Source organism: Oryctolagus cuniculus, chromosome 2, assembly GCF_964237555.1.
Source record: "Oryctolagus cuniculus chromosome 2, mOryCun1.1, whole genome shotgun sequence".
Lineage (NCBI taxonomy): Eukaryota > Metazoa > Chordata > Mammalia > Lagomorpha > Leporidae > Oryctolagus > Oryctolagus cuniculus.
The window spans coordinates 86,154,682-86,178,291 of record NC_091433.1 but is presented as its reverse complement, the minus strand read 5'-3'; positions in this window follow the sequence as shown (position 1 = coordinate 86,178,291).

Genomic DNA, 23,610 nt, shown 5'->3' with positions numbered 1-23,610 from the left:
CCCGGTTGCCCCTCTTCCAGGCCAGCTCTCTGCTATGGCCAGGGAGTGCAGTGGAGGATGGCCCAGGTGCTTGGGCTCTGCACCCCATGGGAGACCAGGAAAAGCACCTGGCTCCTGGCTCCTGCCATCGGATCAGCGCGGTGCGCCGGCTGCAGCGGCGGCCATTGGAGGGTGAACCAACGGCAAAAGGAAGACCTTTCTCTCTCTGTCTCTCTCTCTCACTGTCCACTCTGCCTGTCAAAAAAAAAAAAAAAAAAAAAACAATTTTAATCTTGACCAATGGCTTCAAGCTTGGAAGAGAACAGAGAGATGTTGGAGCATGTGAGACTGCTTTATTTTCAAGAATGAAGCTTATTTGAAATATGTCTTTGATTAACAATTCAGATGTGATTTTTTTTTTTTTTTTTTTTTTTTTTGGTGACAAAATATCCTGGCCATCCTATCTACTCCTAAATTGAGATCAACCAATGCCTGCATAGAGACAGTTCTTAGTCATGCTAGTTGATTTTATGTGTCAATCTAATGGAGCCATGGAGTGTTCAGATATTAAGTCAAACATTATTCTGGATGTTTCTTAGTTGGATAAGGTGAACCTTTAAATGAGTAAACTGAGTAAACCAGAATGTCCCTCATACCATGGGTGGGTCTAATCCAAGCAGTTGAGAGCCTGAATAGAAGACCTGTCCCGCACTGGCCTTCCCACTGGGACGAGGGCTGTGTTCCTGCATTTGGACTTGAACAGAAGGGTCTCAAGCAGTCAGACCGGTTGTCCAGCATCAACTTTCCTGGATCTCACTACGAAGACCCTGACCTTTCCAGTCTCCATCATTGTGTGAACCAATTTCCCTGTAGTACCTCTCCTTCTATGCAGGTATGCATCCTATGGATCCTGTTTCTCTAGAGAACCCAAAATATTTATCACTGAGTCAGAACATTCATGGGAGAGAAATGGTCTTATTATTGAAATTCTCCCTGCAACCTCCTCTCACTGATGCTAGTTATCTCTATAACAGTACAAGCCACAGGAAGACTATTGCATGATCTAAGCATGACTAATGGAGATGACTAAGCATCTCCATTTGATTGAACCATTCCTCATTAGAAAGTTTTCACTGCTACCCTCACAATCACTCTTCTCTAATCTAATTGTCCTCCAGTCTGCCAATACCCCACATGAAGTGCAATGGACTTCCTTCTGTAGGCTCAGAACTTCTTGCAGTTTTGTGCTTTTTTTTTGCATTTCTACTAACTTGGCATATGCTACCATTAGCTTTTTAATGATTTTGTTGATTATTTTAACCCACATTAGCCTAAATACTTCAGCTAAGCTGATTTTTATGCTGAACTGTATCTTTTATTTGTTCTGCAAGATTTTTAAAGTATACAAATGTGTTCTTAAGTCAAAGGTTCAACGACTACATTATCTGTGATTCCACATTTCTAGACCAACTCTTTGATCTAGTCTCCAGGACTAATTCAGCTAACCACTGGGATATCAACAGATGTCTAATTAGAGTAATCCCCATGAAGGCAGGAATTGCTTTCTCTGTTTAATTTCTAGGTTTTTTTAAAATTTATTTTAAATCAGCATGTAAGACTTGCACATTTTTAAGGAATACTATAAGACATTTCAACTCATATGCATAGTTCAAATTACCATACAAGGCAAACAGCCTTTTCATTTCCTTATATTTTGTGTTTGGAGTCTACCAACTACTCTGTTCCAGTTTTTAATTCAGAATATTATACATTGTGAACCATTCTCACCCTACTGTACTACAAACAAAAAAGTGATTATGTTTACCCGACTGTGTTGGCGACCATTGTCCAGTCTCCTCTGTCAAACTGTCATCCCTTTCAAGCCTCAAGTAATCACTATTATAAATAGAGATCAAACATATATTATTATTGATTTCCACATATAAGAGAGAATATGTGGTATATTTTTCTGGTTCATTTTCCCTTAATATAATGATCTTAAATTCCATGCATTTTATTGCAAATGTCAGGATTTTATTCTTGTTTTCTGGCAGAATAATGTTCCATTGTGTTTCTATACAACTTTCCCTATTGACTCATCCAGTGTTGGATACCTAGGTTGATTCTATATATTGACTATTGTGAGTAGTGCTGCAATAAATGTGAGAGTGCAGGAACCTCTTTCATATGCTGGTTTCATTTTCTTCAGGTAAGTACCGAGAAATGGGAAGGCTGGGCCATATGGTAGATCTTTTTTTAGTCTTTGTGGAACCTCCATACTAGCTGCATTAATTTGCATTTCCATCAACAGGTCAGAAAGGGCTTCCTTTTTCTTTTGAGACTTGGACAATAATTTGTCCCGATTATGAAAATGTTAGTTTGTTTAATGGTGTCCTAAAGAGCACAGTAGCTATCTTTTTCATTTATTGATTAGATCTGGGATATTTCAGCAGATCTGTCTTCAAGTTCAGATAATTCTTCCATTTGCTTCACCAAGTCTGTTGTTGAGGTTTTTCAACTGTTTTTCATTGGATGTGTGGAGTTCTTCATTTCTAATATTTCTATTGGTTCTTTTTCAAGATCTCTCTCTGCTGAACCTATCACTCACATCATGCATTGATTTCCTAATCTCATTTAACCCTGAACCCTCTAGTATCTCTTTGACTATCCTTTTAATCATGCTTTTAAAAATCTTTTTCAGGCATTTTGTCAATATTCCTTTCTGTGGAGCTGATATTAAAGTGCTATTGAGTTCATTTGGGGAAATCACGTTGGCATGCTTTTTCATACTTTCATATGTCTGAGGATTTTTGCACATCTAGTGGGTCAGTTGTCTCTATGACTTCTAAAGGATGATTTTCATGGATTGTAAGGCTTCTGGTGAATATGTGTCTTCAGAAGTCAGTGTGCTAGGCTAATTGGCTTTAGTTGCAGTTGGTGCTCAAGTGTAACCTCAGTGTATTTTCTTCCATTGCTAGTGTTGTCAGTGGCAGCAGGGGCATGGAGCTCCTCTTAGTTCCAGCATGGGTGTTTGGATCTTAGTGATGGTGGTGGCTGTGGTTGGACTGGGATATGGAAGGGCCTCTGTACCCACCACACTGTGCATTCTGAGATTCTTTTCTCAAGATGGTGCCACATTGCCACATCCTGTGCTCCGAGGGTTGTGGGGGAAACCGTGTGAGCTCTTTCTCCAAAGTAAAGCTTCTGTGTGTATCTGTGTGTCTGTGTGTATCTGAGTATCTGTGTGTATCTGTGTGTCTGTGTGTATCTGAGTATCTGTGTGTATCTGTGTGTCTGTGTGTATCTGTATCTGTGTGTACTCCAGGTATCTCCCCTCTGAGAGATCCCATGTAATGACTGTGGATCCCTTCTGTAGCTCAGGTTGCCAATAAGCAGTGTCCCTGCGATGATGTCCACTTGGGTTCTCCTATTTACCCCTTTCCCTGCAGTGGGGACCCTCAGAACAGCGATGCCACCATCCGTGCTGTTACTAAAGCCAGTGATAGGAGAGTCATCCTGCACTTCACTCTCCACCTCATTTCACATTGTCAGTGAGATCTCAGGACTCAAGGGTTTCCCCACAGCCTCACTCAGATTGATTCCTGTTCCTCTTTTCCACCAGCCTTAGTTTAGGTTCTATACTCCCTCCATGAATGTTCCTCAGTAGCCTTCTAAATAAATGAATGATTCCATGTTTACCTCCACTCTCTTAATCCATTCATTCTTCACACTGCCATCAAAGCTGTTTCTGAAAGGCAAATCTGATTATTGTCCTGCTTCTCGTGATGGTCCAAGTAAAATCCAAATTCCTAGAAAGACGTGCCTCATATTAATCTCCTTCACTATCTGACCCATCCCGACTTTTCCAGCTACATTTCGATTCACCAAATAACCTGTTCTCCTATGACAATGAGAGACTGCCACTCTTCTTGTCTGACCTCTGCAAGTGTTCTTGCCATTGTTTCTCCTCTTTATCTGGAGGGTTAACTGCTATGCACTAAACCATACACAGGGTGTTGTCAGTTCATTGCTACCTGCTAGATTGTACAGGGTGCATTTGCCGACTGTCTCCAGCGTGGGTAAGACACCCTCATCTGTACTTACAGAACAGCCCTTCCTACTTCCATTGTAGATAATCAAAATAGTATGTGACAGGAGCACACTCTTACACTTGATTCTGAAATGGTGTGAATTGGTATCCTGAGTGCACAGCCTGGATTCAGGACATAGTAAGTCCTCAGTTGAATCGGCTGCACTCTGTTAAGCAAGTCGCAAAGGGTAAGAGAGGAAAAATAGCAAAAATGCAGGAGGCATTCCAGGACCAGTGAATCATGACGGCAATGGTGCAGGGGCAAGGGGATACCACTGGTGTCTGGGGGACTGCGAGACAGGCTCATGGAATTCAAGGAGGAAGAGAGCAGAAAAGGGCTAGAAAAAAGTGGTTGTCCTTTATATAGAGAATTTGCGAGGTCAGTGGGTTGCCATCTGGCCTTCCTGCTGCCCTGGTGTTGCATTTCTGGTGTTGCAGCAAGCAGTAAATTCTGTGCCTCACCCTGACTTTCCTCTGAGCGCCCCACATCTCACATCCTGCACTGTCTCCCCTCCATCAGCAGTAACGCCAAAGCTGCTGAGTTCAGTTATCTTGTTAGCAAGGTTTTCCCTTCCGTGCTGCCTTTTTGCAACTCAATTTCTCTAATGCTGACTGCTCAAACGGTTTGATCTCCAGATGTGCATTCAACATCTGAGTCAGGAGCCCTGAAATCTGCGCCTACATTGTTGAAATGTGCTGCCAGATGGGACTGTGATTTATCTGTACCACGTGTATGTGCACGTTCCAAAGCCCTGAATAAAAATGACACACTTAGGGAGTACTTCGCATGCTCCAGGTATTTTTCTAAGTACTCTACATGCATGACTTCACAAAATTTCTGTGAGGCAGTATTTTCCCCGTTTTACATATAAGGTCACTGAAGCCCAGAGAGGTTATGAAAACTCTCCAAACTCACACAGCTAACAAGGGGTAGAATCAGAATTTATTAAATTCATGAAATGAATAATTATCCTGCATCACCTCTTTAAATATAGCAAGACATAGAGGACCTAGAGAAAGAGCAGTGCTTTTAATATTTACTTTGCTATGAACTGTGTATTTGGAAGTTAGAATTCATTACTATTTTCCCCTGTACAAGTACAATGAATTTATGTACAGAAACAGACTTTAAATATTTTTACTTACATACCCTTAAAAGGATTTTTGAAACACACTGTATATCACTGTACATTTTAAAAGACATCTAGATTTTTTATTAATACGCTTAAATATTTACAAAGACTTCCTAGAATTTTGTAAATAGAGGATTTTTTAATAAAATATTTCATCACTCTTCTTTTTAAAAATTTATTTATTTCACAGGCAGAATGACTGGGAGAGAAACAAAAAAAGTGAAAGAGAGGGATAGAGAAAGGAGAGTAGGGGAGGGGAGGGGAGAGAAGAGGAGGGAGGAGGGGAAGGGAGTGGAGAGGAGGGAAGAGAAAGGGGAGGAGGGGAGGAGGGGAGGAGGAGGGGAGGGGAAAGGAGAGGAGGGAGAGGAGAAGAAGGGGAGGGGAAAAGAGAGGATAGAAGGGGAGGAGGGAGGAAAGGAGAGGAGGGGAGAAGAAAGGAGAGGAGAGGAGAGGAGAGGAGAGGAGAGGAGAGGAGAGGAGAGGAGAGGAGAGGAGAGGAGAGGAGAGGAGAGGAGAGGAGAGGAGAGGAGAAGAAGGGGAGGGGAGAAGACAGGATAGAAGGGGAGGGGGAGGAGAGGAGAGGAGGGGAGAAGAGAAGAGAAGAGAAGAGAGGAGAGGAGAGGAGAGGAGAGGAGAGGAGAGGAGAGGAGGGGAGAAGAGAAGGGAGGAGAGGAGAGGAGAGGAGAGGAGAGGAGAGGAAAGGAGAGGAGAGGAGGGGAGAAGAGAGGAGGGAGAGGAGAGGAGAGGAGAGGAGAGGAGAGGAGAGGAGAGGAGAGGAGAGGAAAGGAGAGGAGAGGAGGGGAGAAGAGAGGAGGATGAGGAAAGGAGAGGAGAGGAGGGGAGGGGGAGGAGAGGGGGAAGGGAAGGGAAGGGGGACAGAGGGGAGGGGAGTGCGGAGGAGATCTTCCATCTAGTGATTCACTCCCCAGGAGCCCACAACAGCCAGGTTTGGGCCAAGCCAAAGCCAGGAGCCAGGAACTCCGTCTGGATTTCTCATACTGATGGCCGGGCCCAAGCACTCGAGGCATCTTCTGCTCCTTTCCCTGGGAGCTGGGGACCCAGACTGGAAGTGGAGCAGCAGGCGTTAGAATGGGTCCTCTGATGTGTGGCGCCCTCGGTGACTTAGCGCATTGAGCCTGCCCCTCATCACACTTCTAATATAGGTATTTCAGCTCTCTTCTGGCTAACTGTCTGCATGGTATATCTTTTTCCATACTTTAAATTTCAACTTGTCTGTATCTTTGAACCTGAACTATGTCTTGTTGTACAGATGATGTTCTTAGATTTTCCTTTTTTTTTTTTAAATTTGGATTCATTTATTTTCATTTTATTTAAAGAGAGAGAGAGAGAGGTGTCCATCTTCCATCTGTCAGTTCACTCCCCAAAGGCCCACGATAGCCAAGCCTGGGCCAGGCTCAATCCAAGAGCCTGGAACTCCATTCTGGTCTCCCACATTGGTGAGAGGGACACATACACTTGAGCTTCTCAGGTTGTGCATGAGCAGGAAGCTGGATTGGGAGCAGAGGAGCTGGGACTTGAACCATGCATTCCAATGTAGGAAGTGGCTGTTTAGCCATTGTATAACATGCCTGCCCCTAAACTTTGCTTTTATAAAATCTAGTCTGAGGGCAGTGTTTTGGCCCAGAAATTAAGACACCTGTTGGGACATCGGTACCCTATTTCAGACACTGGATTTGAGTGCTTACTCTACTGCCAACGCCAACTTCCTGCTGATGTGCACCCTTGAATGGCTTACGTGGTTGAGTCCTTGCCAACCACATGGGAGATTTAGATTGAGTTCCTGGCTTCTTCCTTCAACCTGAATCAGTCTCTACTTTTGGAAGAATTTGGGGAATGAAACAGCAGCTAGGGGTCCTCTCTCTTTTCTCAAATAAATAAATAAATGTAGTCTGATGATCTGTACATTTAGATTGAAATCTTGCATTCATATATAATGTGACTTTTCACATGGTTGGGTTTGTGTCTGTCATTTTGGTATTCATTTTCTATATCTCCTGTATTTTTATTGTTATTCTCTTTCTCACTTACTGTTTCTTTTGCGCCAAATCAGTATTTTAGTCATTTTAATTATTCAGTTGAGTGTTTAGAGTTAATTTTTAAAAGAGTATGAACCAAGGTTAACATTAATACTGAGCTGATTCTGGTAAAATGTAGTGCCATTCTCCACCTCTTTTGTGCTATTATATATATATTATTGTTTCCTGCTATAAATGTCATAATACAATGTTATTGTCTTTGCTTTAAAAACTTTATTTGTATTTTAAAAAACTAAAGGGTAAACAAAGCTGTGTATACATGAATGTAGTTATATACATAGAAAACTATATATACACATATATGTGTTGTGAGAGCATTTTATGCATACACACGCATCTGTATTTCTCTGCTCTTCTTTCCTTCTTGTGTATTTGTAACAGCTGGTGTCATTTACTTTCAATCTAAAGGACTTACTTAAGGATAAACGTGGTAACAAAAATACTCTCATCTTTTGTTTATCTGCAAATGCCTCATTTTTGATGGGCAGTTTTGCTGGGGGAAAGAATCCTTGGTGGACAGTTCATTTAGTTCTACAACCTACTAAATGAGAGGCAATTAAAACTTGAAGCATCGTTCTCCAAAGAAGGATAGTGTAGAAATGCAGTTGCTATGAGATTTCCATGGTCAAGCATAATTGGAAAACACAGACCTCCTCACAGTAGGAATCAATCAGTTTTCAAATGCTAAGTTGTGTCTTGACTCCAAGAAGAAGGTAGAAGTTAGCAAGTCTTCCAGAACTTTTTTATGTACTGGAAAATTTTCTACTGAGCTACTCACTTTACAAACAACACAGGCAAACATGTGAATCGAGTGTGGATCACTGAACTGAGCCACAGAAGAGAACTAAGTGCAACCCAATGGGTGATCCAATGGCTCCATGAAAAGCAGACCAGGATGACATTCTCAACCTGCTTACCCTCGGCCTCACAACAGTCACGTCATTGGAGAAGAAACTCAGGCCTTTCAGTAAATGTCGTGACCTTTGGAGGTGGCTAAGAAAGTGTGCTGTCATTTACTGTGATTGGGTGCTTTCTTGTTGACTACCGTCCTCTGTTAAGTCACATGGCGTAACTGGCTAGGAACCTTGTTAGTTTCCCCTATATGCACCCATAAGCTTTACTATTATAGTTCACACTGAATAGGAAAACAAAACAAAACAAAATTCTGCCGTTTGAACGTCCCTATTTTATAATTACATTTAGATTGTTGAGCCATTATCAGAGCATCCTTCAAAGCTCAACTAATGCAAACCTAATTCCCCTTTAATTTCAACCTCAGGAGGATTCTAACTTGAAAACTCTAAGATTTATTTCATAATCTGGGGATGATTTTAAATACTTAGTTGCTGGATTTTCTACAATGTATACTAGGAGGAAAATAGATCATCAGAAAGTCCTACTGCTTCTCTTCTGATGCTGGGTGCTGGGAAAGACCCCGGGCTCAGTGATCAGCTGTGCAGTCTGGAAGGAATGCAGGAAATCCCGGCAAGCAGTGTCCACACAGATGTGCCATTACCCATGGTGCACACCAGACTCTCAGGTAAGATGTATGACAGTCAGACTGGGTCTTTTACAGGATTAGAATCATTATTTATTGAGCTCTTGATATCTATCATTTTATCCACCCAACATTCTTGTAAGACAGATACTATTAATTATCCACACTGTAAAGATCAGAGAACTGAGCTAGAGAGATTACATAGCATGCTTACGACTCACCCTGAGGTCTGGTCTGGCTCTGCATCTATTCTTCTAACTGCTGTTCTCTGTTGTGGATAACAACTGACAAACATTCTTTGCTTGACCAAGCTGAAAAGCTCCACAAACCCACTCCCCAGCAAGGCCCATCCATGTGCTTCTTTGCTGAGTTAACACAGGAATCCTGCTACAGCAGTTTAGTGAGAAGCCCCCTCCCTTGATACCTGACATCTGATTAAACTCCTCTGTTCAGCCAGACTCTCCCAGACTTGCTGTCTCCTCTCAGTAATTTTACATCCACCAAGACCTGCCCCATCTCCTCCAACCTGCTCCTTGTCTGCAAATCCCTATTTGTTCTGAATGCATTTGGAACTGAACTCCATTTGCCATCGGGGTTTCTTTCCCAATTGCAATTGTTCTTTTAATAAATAAAACTTATCTTCATCACTCCAACTTCTATTGGCTCTGGTATTCAAAGCTGTGGTCCCTTGTGAGCAGCCTGACCTGGCAATCTGACAGCAACATAAGTCCTTGGGGCCCAACACTCTAGGGATAGAAGCCTACAGTCTGTTTCAACTACCGGCAGAAGGTTGTTCTGATGCACTCTAAAATCCAAGAGGCACTCCACAGCCATTCAGCATGATACTTAGAGGATGTGTGAGACAACACACAATTAAGGGTTCTGTTTTTGGTTGGGGTTGTCTCTACCACACGTAAAATATTCATCTCTCAAATTTTCAGTGTCACACTGCAAAGTGGCATGCATTTAAAGTCTTACGTATAAAAATGCAGCTTAAGATTTCCTTCTCTTGTTTTTGTTGTTGTGTTTACTGGTTCAGAAAGCGCTCCCAGTGCCACTGCGCTGAATGAGCACCTGACACCTCCGCCTTTAGAAAAACCAACTCACTTCCATTCAAGTCCTCTGAGCTTCAGTTTCCTCGTACTTTTACCCAACATAGGTAGCAGAATTTTCCAGTATCCGGCACAGTCTCTGGGATATAACAGATAATTAATATGCATCAATTAAGTAAATAATGTGCTGGATAAGTTCTGATACAGATTTTAAATTATTACTGTAGATATGTGTTGAGAGTGTATCCTTAATTCTTTTTTTTTTTTCAAAAAAGATTTTATTTGTTTTGAGAACTAGAGTTAGAGACAGAGTGAGGGAGACAGAGAGAAAGGTCTTCCATCCACTAGTTCATTCCCCAGTTGGCTGCAACAACCAGAGCTGGGCAGATCTGAAGCCAGGAGCTTCCTCTGGGTCTCCCAGATGGGTGCAGACACGTGGGCCATTTTCACTGCTATGCAAGCCATAGCAGAGAGCTGGATGGGAAGAGGAATAGCCAGGGATGTAACTGGTGCCCATGTGGGATGGCAGTGCTGCAGGCAGAGGCTTAGCCTACTGCGCCATAGCACTGGTCCTGGATCTTTAATTCTTGTCATCTGTCCGATTGATGTGGGTCTCACAGCAGTCTACCAGAGCCAAGCATCACCATATTTCAGCAAGAGATCCATGACAGGGTGCTCATTAGTCTCCAAAGAAGCCACCCCTGCCACCTTGCCCCACAATGAACCATCCATGCTTCACAATAATCAGTCCTGGATAGCGACACTGTGTTGATTTCAAGATTATGTCATCGTAAAATGTCCTGCAGTGTCTGATTTGGTCTCCTGAAATATGAGTGCTGAGCAGAGCAGCCACAGTGTAAAGTCTGTCTTGAGATGTCCACATTATAAGCCAAAGTAGCTGGCCATGTGGAGAAGTCTTATGGCTGGACAGAAAGGCCCAGTCAAACCCCAGCTGCTCTGGGCATCCCAGGTGAGGCCCCAGGGAAGAGTTAAGAAGCCATCATGGAAACTCACCTCTGGTCAGCCTTCCGATGACACTAGTGTTCCGTTTGCCACCATCATCGTGATGGCTAAGCGCAATTGAATGAGTTGAGGGAGCAGCGCGAGCTCCATGTATAATTCCCCTTTTGTCAGCTTTAGTAACTCATTGGTTTTGCCTAACTGTGGACTGAACATGCTCCTCTTGTAAGTATAAAAACTGAATTTGCATGGCAGGCAGTGTTGCACATCGCGTACTTCAGTAGGGTTAGAAATTTCATTAACAGTGCAGGGAATATTTTTAGGAGTGTCCATGAAAGAAATGAGGATAGCATTTTATCCTGTTTAAAATTTTATAACTGGAGTTACACTGTACATTAAGTAGATCAGTTTCTAATACAGCCGGAGTAAAATGACAAAGTATTGACTTGTGCTGCTCGCATAACCCTCCGAAGGCTTGTATTGTAGGAAGCAGCTGTGTGCCTCTGTGTTCTCACTGAGGCCGTCTGTTCAGGGAGCCAGCACTGTATGCATTGCACCTTGCACACTGGGGCTTTCCCTGTGATGCCCAGTAAACCCACTGAGTTATATTTTACATATCATACAGCTTAAATCTTGTCAAATTCCTGCTGCTGCAAAGTCGCCTTCTGTACCAAAATTCTCCCTCTCTTTCTTGCACACCTCCAGTACTTAATGGGCTAAATGTATCCCTTTAAGTACCACTCGCCAGTAATCACAGGGTATGTGTGCAGACATCATTCAGCACAGCCAAATCAGAGTCCCTTCAGTGGTCGATGTCTTTTCTTAATCCCATTTTATATGCTCACACACAGGGGTCGGCATCCTATATTAGAAATGCTTCGGCTGGCGCCGCAGCTCACTAGGCTAATCCTCCACCTTGCGGCGCCAGCACACCGGGTTCTAGTCCCGGTCGGGGTGCTGGATTCTGTCCAGGTTGCCCCTCTTCCAGGCCAGCTCTCTGCTGTGGCCCGGGAGTCAGTGGAGGATGGCCCAGGTCCTTGGGCCCTGCACCCCATGGGAGACCAGGATAAGTACCTGGCTTCTGCCATCAGATCAGCGCGGTGCGCCGGCCGCAGCGGCCATTGGAGGGTGAACCAACGGCAAAAAGAAGACCTTTCTCTCTGTCTCTCTCTCTCTCACTATCCACTCTGCCTGTCAAAAAAAAAAAAAAAATGCTTCAACAAGTATTTATTAAGTGAAGGTGTGGCATGGGTGCATGGTACGTGTGAAAGGTACTGCACTTTGTTTTCCAAGCCAGGATTGCTGGTAGATTATAGTCACTCCTTCCTGAGTTTCTCATATGTCTGCTGAACTCTACACTTCACTCTCGGTTTCACTCAGACAGTATTATGGGCTGGATTCTTCGGGGGTACAGGGGAGCAAATATAATATCTTTTTCTCACCCATTGCTAGATTCAGAGCTGGACTTTCCCACAACCAAAGAGGGATTAACAAAATTAAAGTATGCCAAATCCATTTAACCAGAGTTTAATGTGACACAGGAGCCTTCAGAAATGAAGACCCAATGACATAGGGGAAACTGCTTTTATGATTAGGTTTGATGAAGAATGGACAGGCATTTACAAGTATGATGAGAAACCAAGGGTGTGCTCACAGCAGTAAACTAGGGGAATTTAGCAAGACCTGTTTGCTCCAAGTCTTCTTGGAGTTTGTATGTGTGTATTCCTTTCTTTCAGGGGCAGCACAGGACATCTGTCACGTACAGGGTCTTAGGACCCCTTTCCAGAAGAGGTAGTTCACACAACTCTTTTGTAGCCATTCCCTAAGGCAGAAAGGTAGAAGAGGTCAGAGAATAACCTCCCAGGTCCCATGGGGTGGGATGCCTTGTACCCTGTGGAGGACAAGCACCGATTTTAATCTGTAATGAAACTGTAGCCAGCCATTACTCTCAGTTCACCTTTTGGCTTGACTTAAATAATATATACCCCTAACACCCTCAGTGTTTTACCTGTGGTAAAGAGTCCCCTTAGAGGAAATATCAGGAAATAATTTGCAAATTCATGTACAAATATTCAAGACTTCATGAAATATTGAATCAGCATAAAACGTGAACAGTGAATCAAGCAATTGACCTTTACATGCTTTCTATGCACTTAAAAAAATCTTAGCATAATGTTTGAACTTGAACTAATGGAGAAGATATTTTGCAGTGTCTTCTAAATTAGTCCTAGAACTTTGTCTCTTAGTTTATAATGTAAAAATGGTTTACCTGCCCACAATTTGGAAAGATAGTATAGATATATGGCCTGTAATACATCCAGCATCACTAATCCACCCCTGGAGATCTGTTGCCCCTAAAGACTTTTTTAAGATTTATTTTATTTATTTGAAAGACAGAGTTACAAAGAGAAGTAGAGACAAAGAGAGAGGTCTTCCATCCACTGGTTCACTCTCCAGATGGCCACAACAGCCAGAGCTGCGCTGATCTGAAGCCAGGAACCAGGAGTTTCTTCTGGTTCTCCCACATGGGTGCAGGGGCCCAAGTCCTTGGGCCATCCTCCCAGGCTTCTCCAGGCCATAGCAGAGAGCTGGATTGGAAGAGAGCGGCAGGGACTAGAACCAGCGCCCATATAAGATGCCAGCACTTCAGGCCAGGGCTTTAACCCGCTGTGCCACAGCGCCAGCCCCTACCCCCTAAATATTTAACACTTACAGCTTTGAAACAGGAAGCCTGCCAGGAGGTTTGTAACTATTTGAGTGAGTTCTAGTAACAAAACACACACACACACTATTGGCACAATATTCTGGGCAATGCAAGTGAAGGAGAGTCATGCTGACCCAGAAGTCTCTTTTCTGGTCGTCACATACTTTAAGGTTCTTCCTTTCCCGTTGCTGAAGCTCCTCATTGCTAACCTACTAATATCGCCAAAGATTCAGAAAAAAAGAAAATTAAATGAAAAGTGTCCACTTCATACAGAAAGGTCTGAGCCCTCTGGCTGTGAACCATTTTCTCCTAAGCCCAAAGATGGGCGGAGAGAAGGAGGCCCTCGGAGATAAATAGAATATAGCACATGGGACAAGGAATGGAGACTTAAGAGGCTCATGGCTTTGGGAAGGAGGGACCAAGAAAATACGGAGAAGCCAGAGGGGAGGAACGTATTTTGCTGTGTGACCTGGTACCGCGGCAACACAATCTTCAAAAATACAGAATTCTGGGGACAATTGTTATGGTGTAGCCTGTTAAGCCACTGCTTGGGACACCCACATCCCATGTCGGAGTGCTGGTTCAAGTACAGCTCACTTTGCTTTCCATCTGGCTTCCTGCCAATGTGTCTGGGAAGCAGCAGCAGATGTCCAAAGTACTGGTGCACCTGCCACCCACTTGGGAGACCCAGATGGAGCTCCTGGCTCTTGGGCCTGTCCCATTCCTGGCTGCTGCAAGGATTTGGGGAATAAATCAGGAAATGGAAAATAGTCCTCTCTCTCTCTGTTATTCCCTCTCTGTGTCACTCTACCTTTCAAATAAATAGGTCTTTAACAAATATATGAAATTCCTGATTCATGCTTCTCAACTTATTTCTTATCTCCACTATACGCTCCTCAGAATTGATTTTTTTAAAAAATTTAAGAAGTGCCAATTTCTCAAAGGACATATTGACAGCTCTGCCTATGATTATAAAAGGTGTATTATGATGGAAATCGTGTTACAGAAAATAGTTAAGGCAGCACTCTCATTTCCAAACAATTCCACGGAACCGGCACCTCTGTGGGATTTTGTGTTTTTTTCAAACCAGTAAGCCTTAATCTTTTTCCAGACAAGATGGTTAGGCTGTTGGAGGCGGGACGTGGTACAAAAGCACTAGCCTTCAGTGTCTTTATAGTTCACATTTGTTAGCCACGGAAGTTGCATCTATTTTGTGCACCAGTAAATGGCATCTCGAACTCTATAGACTCTTGAGTTTCAGTGAAAATGAGGCAGCTAACACAGTGAATTGTGTCCCTCTCCATGGCTCTATCACTCTTGTCATCCCTGCCTGCCCCAAGTCCTGCACTTCCCATATCAGATGCCACTGTGTGGTGAGTGTCTCCCTTCCCCCTCACATCTCTCAACTCCTGCACCTAAAGCACGCATGGCATGCATTGCATCTGGCCTTGGATTCCACTTCCACGCCTGAGCCCCAGCTCTTTGTAAACTGCCTACTCTGAAGACAGGCACAAAAGTTTCTTCATCTTTGTATGCAGGCCCTGCAAAAAGTTTGTGGGACAATAAAATGAAAAGATAAGCTTATTTGAGTGCAAACATCTGAAATCCATCCATAGTTCTTTCATCATATGCATTTTTCATGAACTTTTTGAAGATCTCTCATATGCAAGGATTTGAAAATGTTTTGTACCAGAATAAACTTGTCTTTCGATTATGTTGTCCATGAAGTTTTTAAAGTACTCTCATATTATCTTTAATGTGAATATACAGTGGGGTATTGTGTGTGTCTGGCAAGTGCTGCATTAGGCCCTTTAATGCATTATCTAAATCCTTTTTATTTATTTATTTATTTATTCATTTATTTTTTTTAACTTTTATTTAATTAATATAAATTTCCAAAGTACAGAATATGGATTACATTATCTAAATCCTTAAGACACCACAGTAGCCTGTAGGTGTCCCACCCTTATGCCCCTGGGCCTAGCCATCGTAAAACTCCTAGGACTTCCGGCTAGGAAGACAGATACCTCTTTGTCACAGGTTTACTCTGGAATATGTTTTTCCCAAGGGCACCATGGGTTAGCACGCTGGAAAATTAATGCATATTTCCAACATCTTGCCTCCAGCAGTCCTCAATAATGACTGATGGGGGTTGGTATAGAAGTGTCCCTGCTACTTTGCCCCTCTGGTGGGAAAACTCTGAGACTGGTGCTGTGCATTGCATCCCAGTGTTCCCTAGATTGGTTTGGTTCTCAAATCTGAGTGTGCATCAAAGTCACCTGAAGACTTTGTTAGACTGGATTGCTGGGCAGGCAGGCAGGCATTCAGAGGCAGTAAGTTGGGGGCGAGGTCTGAGAACTTGCATTTCCAACCAATGCCTATGTGATGTTGGTGCTGATGAACCCTAAGCATGCCTTAAGAATGTGTATTTGATGGGGCAGGCATTGTGGCTCAGTGGGGTAAAAGCTGTTGCTTGTGATGCCTGCACCCCACATCAGTGGAATCCTGACTGCTTCACTTCTGATCCAGCTCTGTGGTAATGCACCTGGGAATGTAGTGTTTGATGGCTTAAGAACTTGGACCCCAGTCACCTATATGGGAGACCCAGATGGAGTTCCTGACTTCTGGCTTCAACTTGGCTCAGCACTGACTGTCCAGGGCTCGCTCTCTCTCTCTCTCTCTCTCCTTCCCTCTTTCTGTCTTTAGAAAAGGTAAATATTAAAATCTTTCCTACTCTGGGAATGCCTAGCTCTGCTTCCCCATCTATCTGTCATTGTCTGCCTTTCCTTCCCTTCCTTCCCTCCACTGCTTCCTCATGGGAGTTTCCTGGGATAATCTCACAAGACAACTATTCGTATACAGTCCTCATCTTGGGGCCTGCTTCCTGGGAAACACAAAATAAGACAGCCACTATCTAGATGATGATTCTACCCAGGAGAACCTCACTTCTTAGAAAAATCAGGCTCCTTGTCACAGGTTACACAGCAAGGAAAGTCTAGCTGTTAGTCACCATATGATGCTGTCTTGTGGAATGATGCTCCCTCCATATAGTGCTCTCTGTAAATGTTAGGACATTTAAACCCAATAGTGTTGACCAAGTACTGCCAAGTGTGGCAGCCAGCATTAGGAGTTACTTCATGTTTTAGAATTGAGCCCTGAATCTGGAGAGGTGGCCATGTTTGGTTAAGCAAGCCTCCCCTCACCAGGAGTGTAGGATTGTCTTGGTTTACTTGGACGCCCTGGTCTCCTGGTGAAACTCAGGTCTCTAGTTGGACTCTGAAAACTCAGTTGATAGCCTGGAGAAATTTACAGCTGCCTGACAGCTGGAGTTGGAACATCCTAATGCTCCCCACTGGAGATAATTAGGCCCATGGTCTGCTGTCACCGTTGCACTTTGAGTCATCATTTTATATTAGCCAAGAGCCAAGAACCAGCTCTCTACAATGTGTGTCATCTTTACCTAGCTCATTGACTCTTAAAGAATTTTATGATGCATCTGTTTATTTTCTTTCTTTTTTTGCGGATGATTAGAATTTTTCCCCACACAGAATGAAGCATATGTTTTAGCTTTCAATGTGCTTATGATTCAACCACTCTACTCTTTAAAAAACCTTGTCAAAAATTTAGAGATAGTTGAATACTCAACCTCAAAATCAGACAGGTCTCTGGCTTCTTGGATCAATCAATCACCAAGTACTGGGGCCCAGGGTGAATTGTATGTAACAGGGAAATAATATGCAATTGTGTGAGCCATTCACTTTATTAGTTTCCTTGGGATTATGCCTGACCCAACTACAGTAGCTTTGACAGCAAGGAGAGAAAAAAATAGGGGAAAATATGTGCAATTTTCATAACGTAGTCTAATAAAATTGAATTTGAATTGAATTGTGTAGTAAGCTAAAAAAATAAATAAGTGAAAGTAAGTTCAAGTTGATTTATTTTTAATTAATTTCAGTGATGGTGAAATGAGCCAGATTTCCAGTTTGGGAGTTAAGACAATACCCAGAACAACAGAAAAGGTTAAAGAAAGTAAGAGAATTTTACATTTATCATGTAAAATGTCAGGATCACTTCCACTGTGAAAAGAAACGCTCTTAAGTCAGTGGTTTGTAGTTCTTACCCACAGACGGCCCCTTGGAACAGCCTTACTGAATATAAAATGCCTCTGTAGCAGTCCTTGGTTTTTAGTTCAATTCGTATAAATAAGAATAAGATGGATATTTTGAAGCAATTAAGCATTTGCTTAAGTACGTGTTATGTACAAAATATTAACTACCACTGCTAAAATTACAGCAGAGCATGCTTTACAGTGCTTCTTTCCAAGGTCAGCTTCATGGGGATCCAATTAGCACAGACTCTCAAGGCCGCACTTTGCGAAGAGACACCCCCACACTGGGGTTTAATACTCTAAGTCGCCATCTTGAAATGTTTAATATTCTTATCATTGGGGCAGGCATTTGGTGCACTTCAGGTACCCACATCTCATTTCAGCTTTGGGTTCCACTCCTGGCTCTGCTTCCAACCCCAGCTTATTGCTGATGTGCACCCGGGGAAGTGGCAAGTCATGATTCAATACATGGATCCATGCCACCCATGTGGAGGCCTGGATTGAGATCCGACTCCCAGCTTCAGCCTAGCCTGGTTCTGTCTGCTGTGGGCACGCGGGAAGTGAATCATCACATGGATGATCCTATATATCCCTGTCTCTCTGCCTATTGAATAAATAAAATAATAATTTTTTAAAAATAGCGATATAAATTTTTTTTAAATATTGAGAAGTTTTATCTCTGAATCTGTTGTGTAAAGAAAGTCCAGTGGGATGCTGCAGCACAGACTGGGCACGTGGCATCCAAGTTCATAGGTAGCACCCTCCCAACACTCCCTGGGTCTCCAGGACAAATTCTCAGCCGTCTGCTACCCAGCTCCTGCCATTTTTGTCCCCTTCTGGCCTCTCACCCCTGTTTCCTTCCTGCCCTGTGACCGTTGGCACCTTCTACCCTCAGCAAACGTCTGAGTGTGGGCCTAGGGATGATCAGGCCCTAATCTAACACTGTTGACTATGAGGCGATGTCATGCCTGTGATTTTTCTGACATGGAAAGGAAGAGTTGGAGAGGTCATTAAGGTCACTAATATGTTGACACTGAACTATCAGAAGGGAAATTATCCAAGTGTGCCTTAGCTAACCATGTGAGGCTTCTAAAAGCAGGGAGTTTGGAGGAGCAGAAATCACAGACTTTCAAAAAAAATGAAGAGGACTTGGTGCGCCTTTGCTGCATTGAAGATGGTGGGGCCAGGCAAGAAGGAATGTAGGCAACCTGTGGGATCAGAGCCAGTGTTCCCAGTGAGGCCCTCATTGCTGTGGCACAGTAGGTTAAGTCTCAGCCTGTTGTGCCGGCATCCCATATGGGCGCCAGTTCTAGTTCTGGCAGCTCCTCTTTTGATTCAGCTCTCTGCTTACGGCCTGGGAAAACAGTAGAAGATGACCCAAGTCCTTGGGTCCCTGCACCCACGTGGGAGACCCGGAAGAAGCTCCTGGCTCCTGGCTCCTGGCTTCAGATTGGCTCAACTCTGGCCATTGCAGCCATTTGGGGAGTGAACCAGCTATGAAAGACCTTTCTCTCTGTCTCTCCTTCTCAGTGTCTATAACTACCTCTCAAATAAATAAATACATTCTTAAAAAAATTAATGAGGCCCTCAGACCAACAGCCACGAGGAACTGGATTCTGCAAACAACCTGGATGCTCCTGGAAATTCTGCCCCAGAGCCTTCAGGTAAGAACCCGTCAGACCAGCACCTTCATTCTAACCCCCTAAGAGCCCAGTCCCATCAAGCTGCTTCTGACCCACAGAATGTAAGCTAATAAGTGAGCGTTGATTTAAGCAGTTGCCTCCGTGTTGATTTGTTTCACAGCAAGCAGTTCAGTACTAATCCACTTCCTTTCTTCTTTGACATCTTTCTTTAGAAAAGGAAAGCAGTTATTACACGAAATTAGAGGTTGGTTAAAGCAGACTTGTCTGTGTTTAGTTAAGCCTTGTTTGAAAAAGAGTTATTTATTTATTTGAAAGACAATTACAGATAGAGAGAGAGAGAGAGAGAGGGGTCATTCATCCGCTGGTTCACTCCTCAAATGATTACGATAGCTGGGACTTGGCCAAGCCAAAGCCAGGGGCCAAAAGCTTCATCTGAGTCTCCCATGAGGGTGCAAGGGCCTGGGTACTTGGGTCATCCTCTGTTACTTTCCCCAGCACATTAGCGGGGACCTAGATCAGAAGTGGGGCAGTCAGGACATGAACTGGTGCCCATAAGAAATGCCCGTGCCACAGGTCATGGCTTAACCTGCTATGCCACAACACCAGCCCCTGTTAGATAAACTTATGCACAGTATTCCTCAATGCAATAATTTTTGACAAGACTGAATAGTTTTATGAGTTACAACATTTGCAGTTATTATATAATCAAATATGCATTAAAACATTAAGCACCCTAAAATAACTTTATAGTCCTATTTATGTCAAGCTCATGTCTTATGCAGGGTATTACAAAACTTAATGGAAATACTATTCTACTTCTCTAAGGGTCCTGTGTACCATAAGAAATTGTGTGTGTGTGTGTGTGTGTGTGTCTGTGTGGGGGTGGGGGGGAAGGAGAGAAGGAGTTGGAAAAAGATGATAGCATGTCACTTGTGTTTATGCTTTTTAATCTTAATCTGGTCATCTTGTGTTTTTGATACAACCATTTGTGACATTGGGGCAGGGGTGTCTTTAGCTTTGCTCTTCTGTGAGAAGCTGTGTTGTGACTAGATGGGACAAGGGAGAAGGAAGGGCTTGCTCTGGACTGAAGGGAGCCCATGGATGTGGAACTGGGGTGCAGTGAGGCCAGTCGTTGGCTCATCTCTGCATTCCTCACAGACCACTTTTCCGTCCTCTTCGCACATCAGCCTTTCTCTCTGGGCCCTCAGTGCAAGACCTTCCAGAGGCCGACTCAAAATGTTCAAGGAAGGCCATTCATTCATTTCTCTAAATACTGCTGGCTGCTCACCCTCCCAGCTGAGGTGTCCCTCTCTGTATGGTAGACTGTAACCAATGCACCATTTTTAGAATTAAACAGTCAAACTTCTCCATAGATGCATTGGTGTTGTGCAAGAAAAAAAAAAAAGATTAAATCAAGGGCCCACTTTGAGTAAGTGAAATTTAAGTCAAGACCCATATTATTATTTTATATTTAATCCCCAATGGAGGGACATTGATTTCGCATTTCTTTCTAATTTGGTGTCACTCAACCAGGAGACTCTTAAACACAGCTTGCTATCAACCATTATTTACGCTCCTTTTCTGAGCAGCACCTAATAACTGCTAATTAAGTCTTTTGTAGCCTGACTCTGAACTAATTAGGGTTAATTGAGCCTGCTTGTGCATTAGCTCTTCTAGCTCTATCCTGATAATCAGGGTTTTGGAGCACACTGAATTCTGAGTCAGTCTGTTAGCTCAGATGTCTCCAGTGGACGGTTTGCTGCAGGCCTTAGTCATTCCCTGATGGGCAACAGCAGGCCACTCTCTGCATGATTAGCACCTGGTTCCTTGTGGGGTGCATGTGTGTGTGCATTTTTTTAAATACTTGTACTGTAGTTTTTTAGTACTTTTTTTTTTTATTTGAAAGGCAGAGAGACAGAGAGAGATCTTCCACCCATGGTTCACTTCCCAAATTCCCGCAGCAGCCAGGGCTGGGCCAGTCAAGACCTGCAGCCGGGAACTCCATTCCGATCTTCCGTGTGAGCAGCAGCGACTGGAGCCACCATCCAATTCTTCCCAGGGTGTGCGTTATCAGGCAGCTGGATCAGAAGCAGAGGAACCAAGAGTCTTGATGTGCGATGTGGGTCTCCAAGGCAATGATTTAGCAGCTGGGCCACACACCTGCCCCTCAGCTTTGATTTTTAATCATTAAGGAGAATGACTAAGGGGTATCTCAAAGACTGCAAAGGGAGTTTTTGAGGTTCTGTGTTTGTGGTTCACAATGAAGGCTTATTAATCTTCTTTCCTCATCCTGTTAATTGGTTAGATGCTATACCTATGCACTGATTTGGAATTGTGGTGGACCCACTGATAAGGGACCAGGATACATACTAATACTGTCATCATTTGGGTCATAATAGCAGACTCTCCTCTCTCACATGATTTCAAACCATTGACGGTCCAATCTGCTTTTCAAATGTTGATAGAAGATTTGATCATTTAACTTGGATCCCACTCAATTTTCAGTCATCTCTACCTTAGAAATGATTCTACACAAAAAAGAATTTTAAAATATATTTTCTCTTTAGTTTCTTGTGGTTGTTCTATTCAAGGTAATTAAGCTGAGAACAAGAACTGAAATGGAATTTTTAACATCAGTTAACAAATAACTGTCTTAATCCCACCAAGATCATTGGCCATTCAGCAATGTCTTCATGTGTATTACCTAAAGAGCAAGCATTTAGAGTAAATAGCTGGCCTGAACAAACATTAAAATAATATCTCTTTGATGAGCTTCTGGTGACAAGGTAGAAAGGTACTCCTAAAAGCAAGAAGCTCTTATTTTTGTTTTGTCTCTAGTGCATAAGTAGATGCTTAATAATAAGGGACTGAATGAACGAGTTAATGAGTGAATGTGTCTGAACAATCCAGCAAATGATGTAATCATCTTCTCTATCCCATGTATTTGTGTGATCTAGACGTTTATGTTATGCAGTTTTTAAATTCTATGTTTCTTTCCTTAGGTATTGAAAAGACCTTAGATATTTTATTTTAGGCTCCCTTTATAGGCAATGAAATGAAGGACTATAGAGGTCAAATAATGGACCCAGGTCACTGATAATTAAGTAGAGGCAAAGTTGAAACCAAAACCCAGGGGCAAAGCTGTCCACAGCAGGTGGATTCACTGTGAATGGAGGTTCTCAGATCTGGGGTAGACATCAGAAGGAAACTCCCTTACCTTCAGGAATTAAGGCCAAGGCAGCTGTGAAGGACTGAATTCCAAGTTCCATCTCTGAACCAGTGCCCACAGGATGTTCGATAGCCGTAACCATCAAACAGCAGACTACAGATGAACGTGTACTATATTATTTATGAAATTTACATTAAGAGGCTCCAAGAAAAGCGTTCATTACAAAGCTTTTGCTTTAGAAAAGAAAGCTCCTTTTAAAAATGTGTCTAAGCCGGCGCCGCGGCTCACTAGGCTAATCCTCCGCCTTGAGGCGCCGGCACACCGGGTTCTAGTCCCGGTCGGGGCTCCGGATTCTGTCCCGGTTGCCCCTCTTCCAGGCCAGCTCTCTGCTGTGGCCAGGGAGTGCAGTGGAGGATGGCCCAAGTGCTTGGGCCCTGCACCCCATGGGAGACCAGGAGAAGCACCTGGCTCCTGCCATCGGATCAGCGCGGTGCGCCGGCCGCGGCGGCCGTTGGAGGGTGAACCAACGGCAAAGGAAGACCTTTCTCTCTGTCTCTCTTTCTCAGTGTCCACTCTGCCTGTCAAAAAATAAATAAATAAATAAATAAAAATGTGTCTAAATCATGTAACTATGTAATTAACGAGTTATTTATACCTAGCTATGCCCATGACTACAAAGGTTCTGAAAGTTTTATATCTATATATACATATATGCACACATTATATATACACATAAATATATATTTATATATGCATATATAAATGATATGTGTATAAATGGTAGTATATAACTTTATAAACAAAGGCTATGGGTAATTTTCAGTACAGTCTGAAATTAATAAAATTAATATATTGCTACTGAACACTCAGAAACCTGAGTCCCATATTTTTAAATCAATGATTCTTTTCCATGTAGTAAAATACTGCCAATAATTGGCAGTGCATTGAAATAATATTTAATTACTGCAGTAGGTAGGAAAAATGATAGAATGTATAATTGTGGCCTGAAAAATTGCAATTTAAAGCTTGCACAGTGCTGTTCAGATTTATGATCATACTAATCAAAGTGATGTCAGGTTTTATTTCATAATGTAAATTTTATGATTCAGGAAAAATGGCTGTGATGGCTGAGAACAAGCTAAATGGATTTTGTCCAAAGTATTGTTCCGTGGAAAGACACGAACACATATTGCAACGTTTCCTAGGGAATTCTTCCA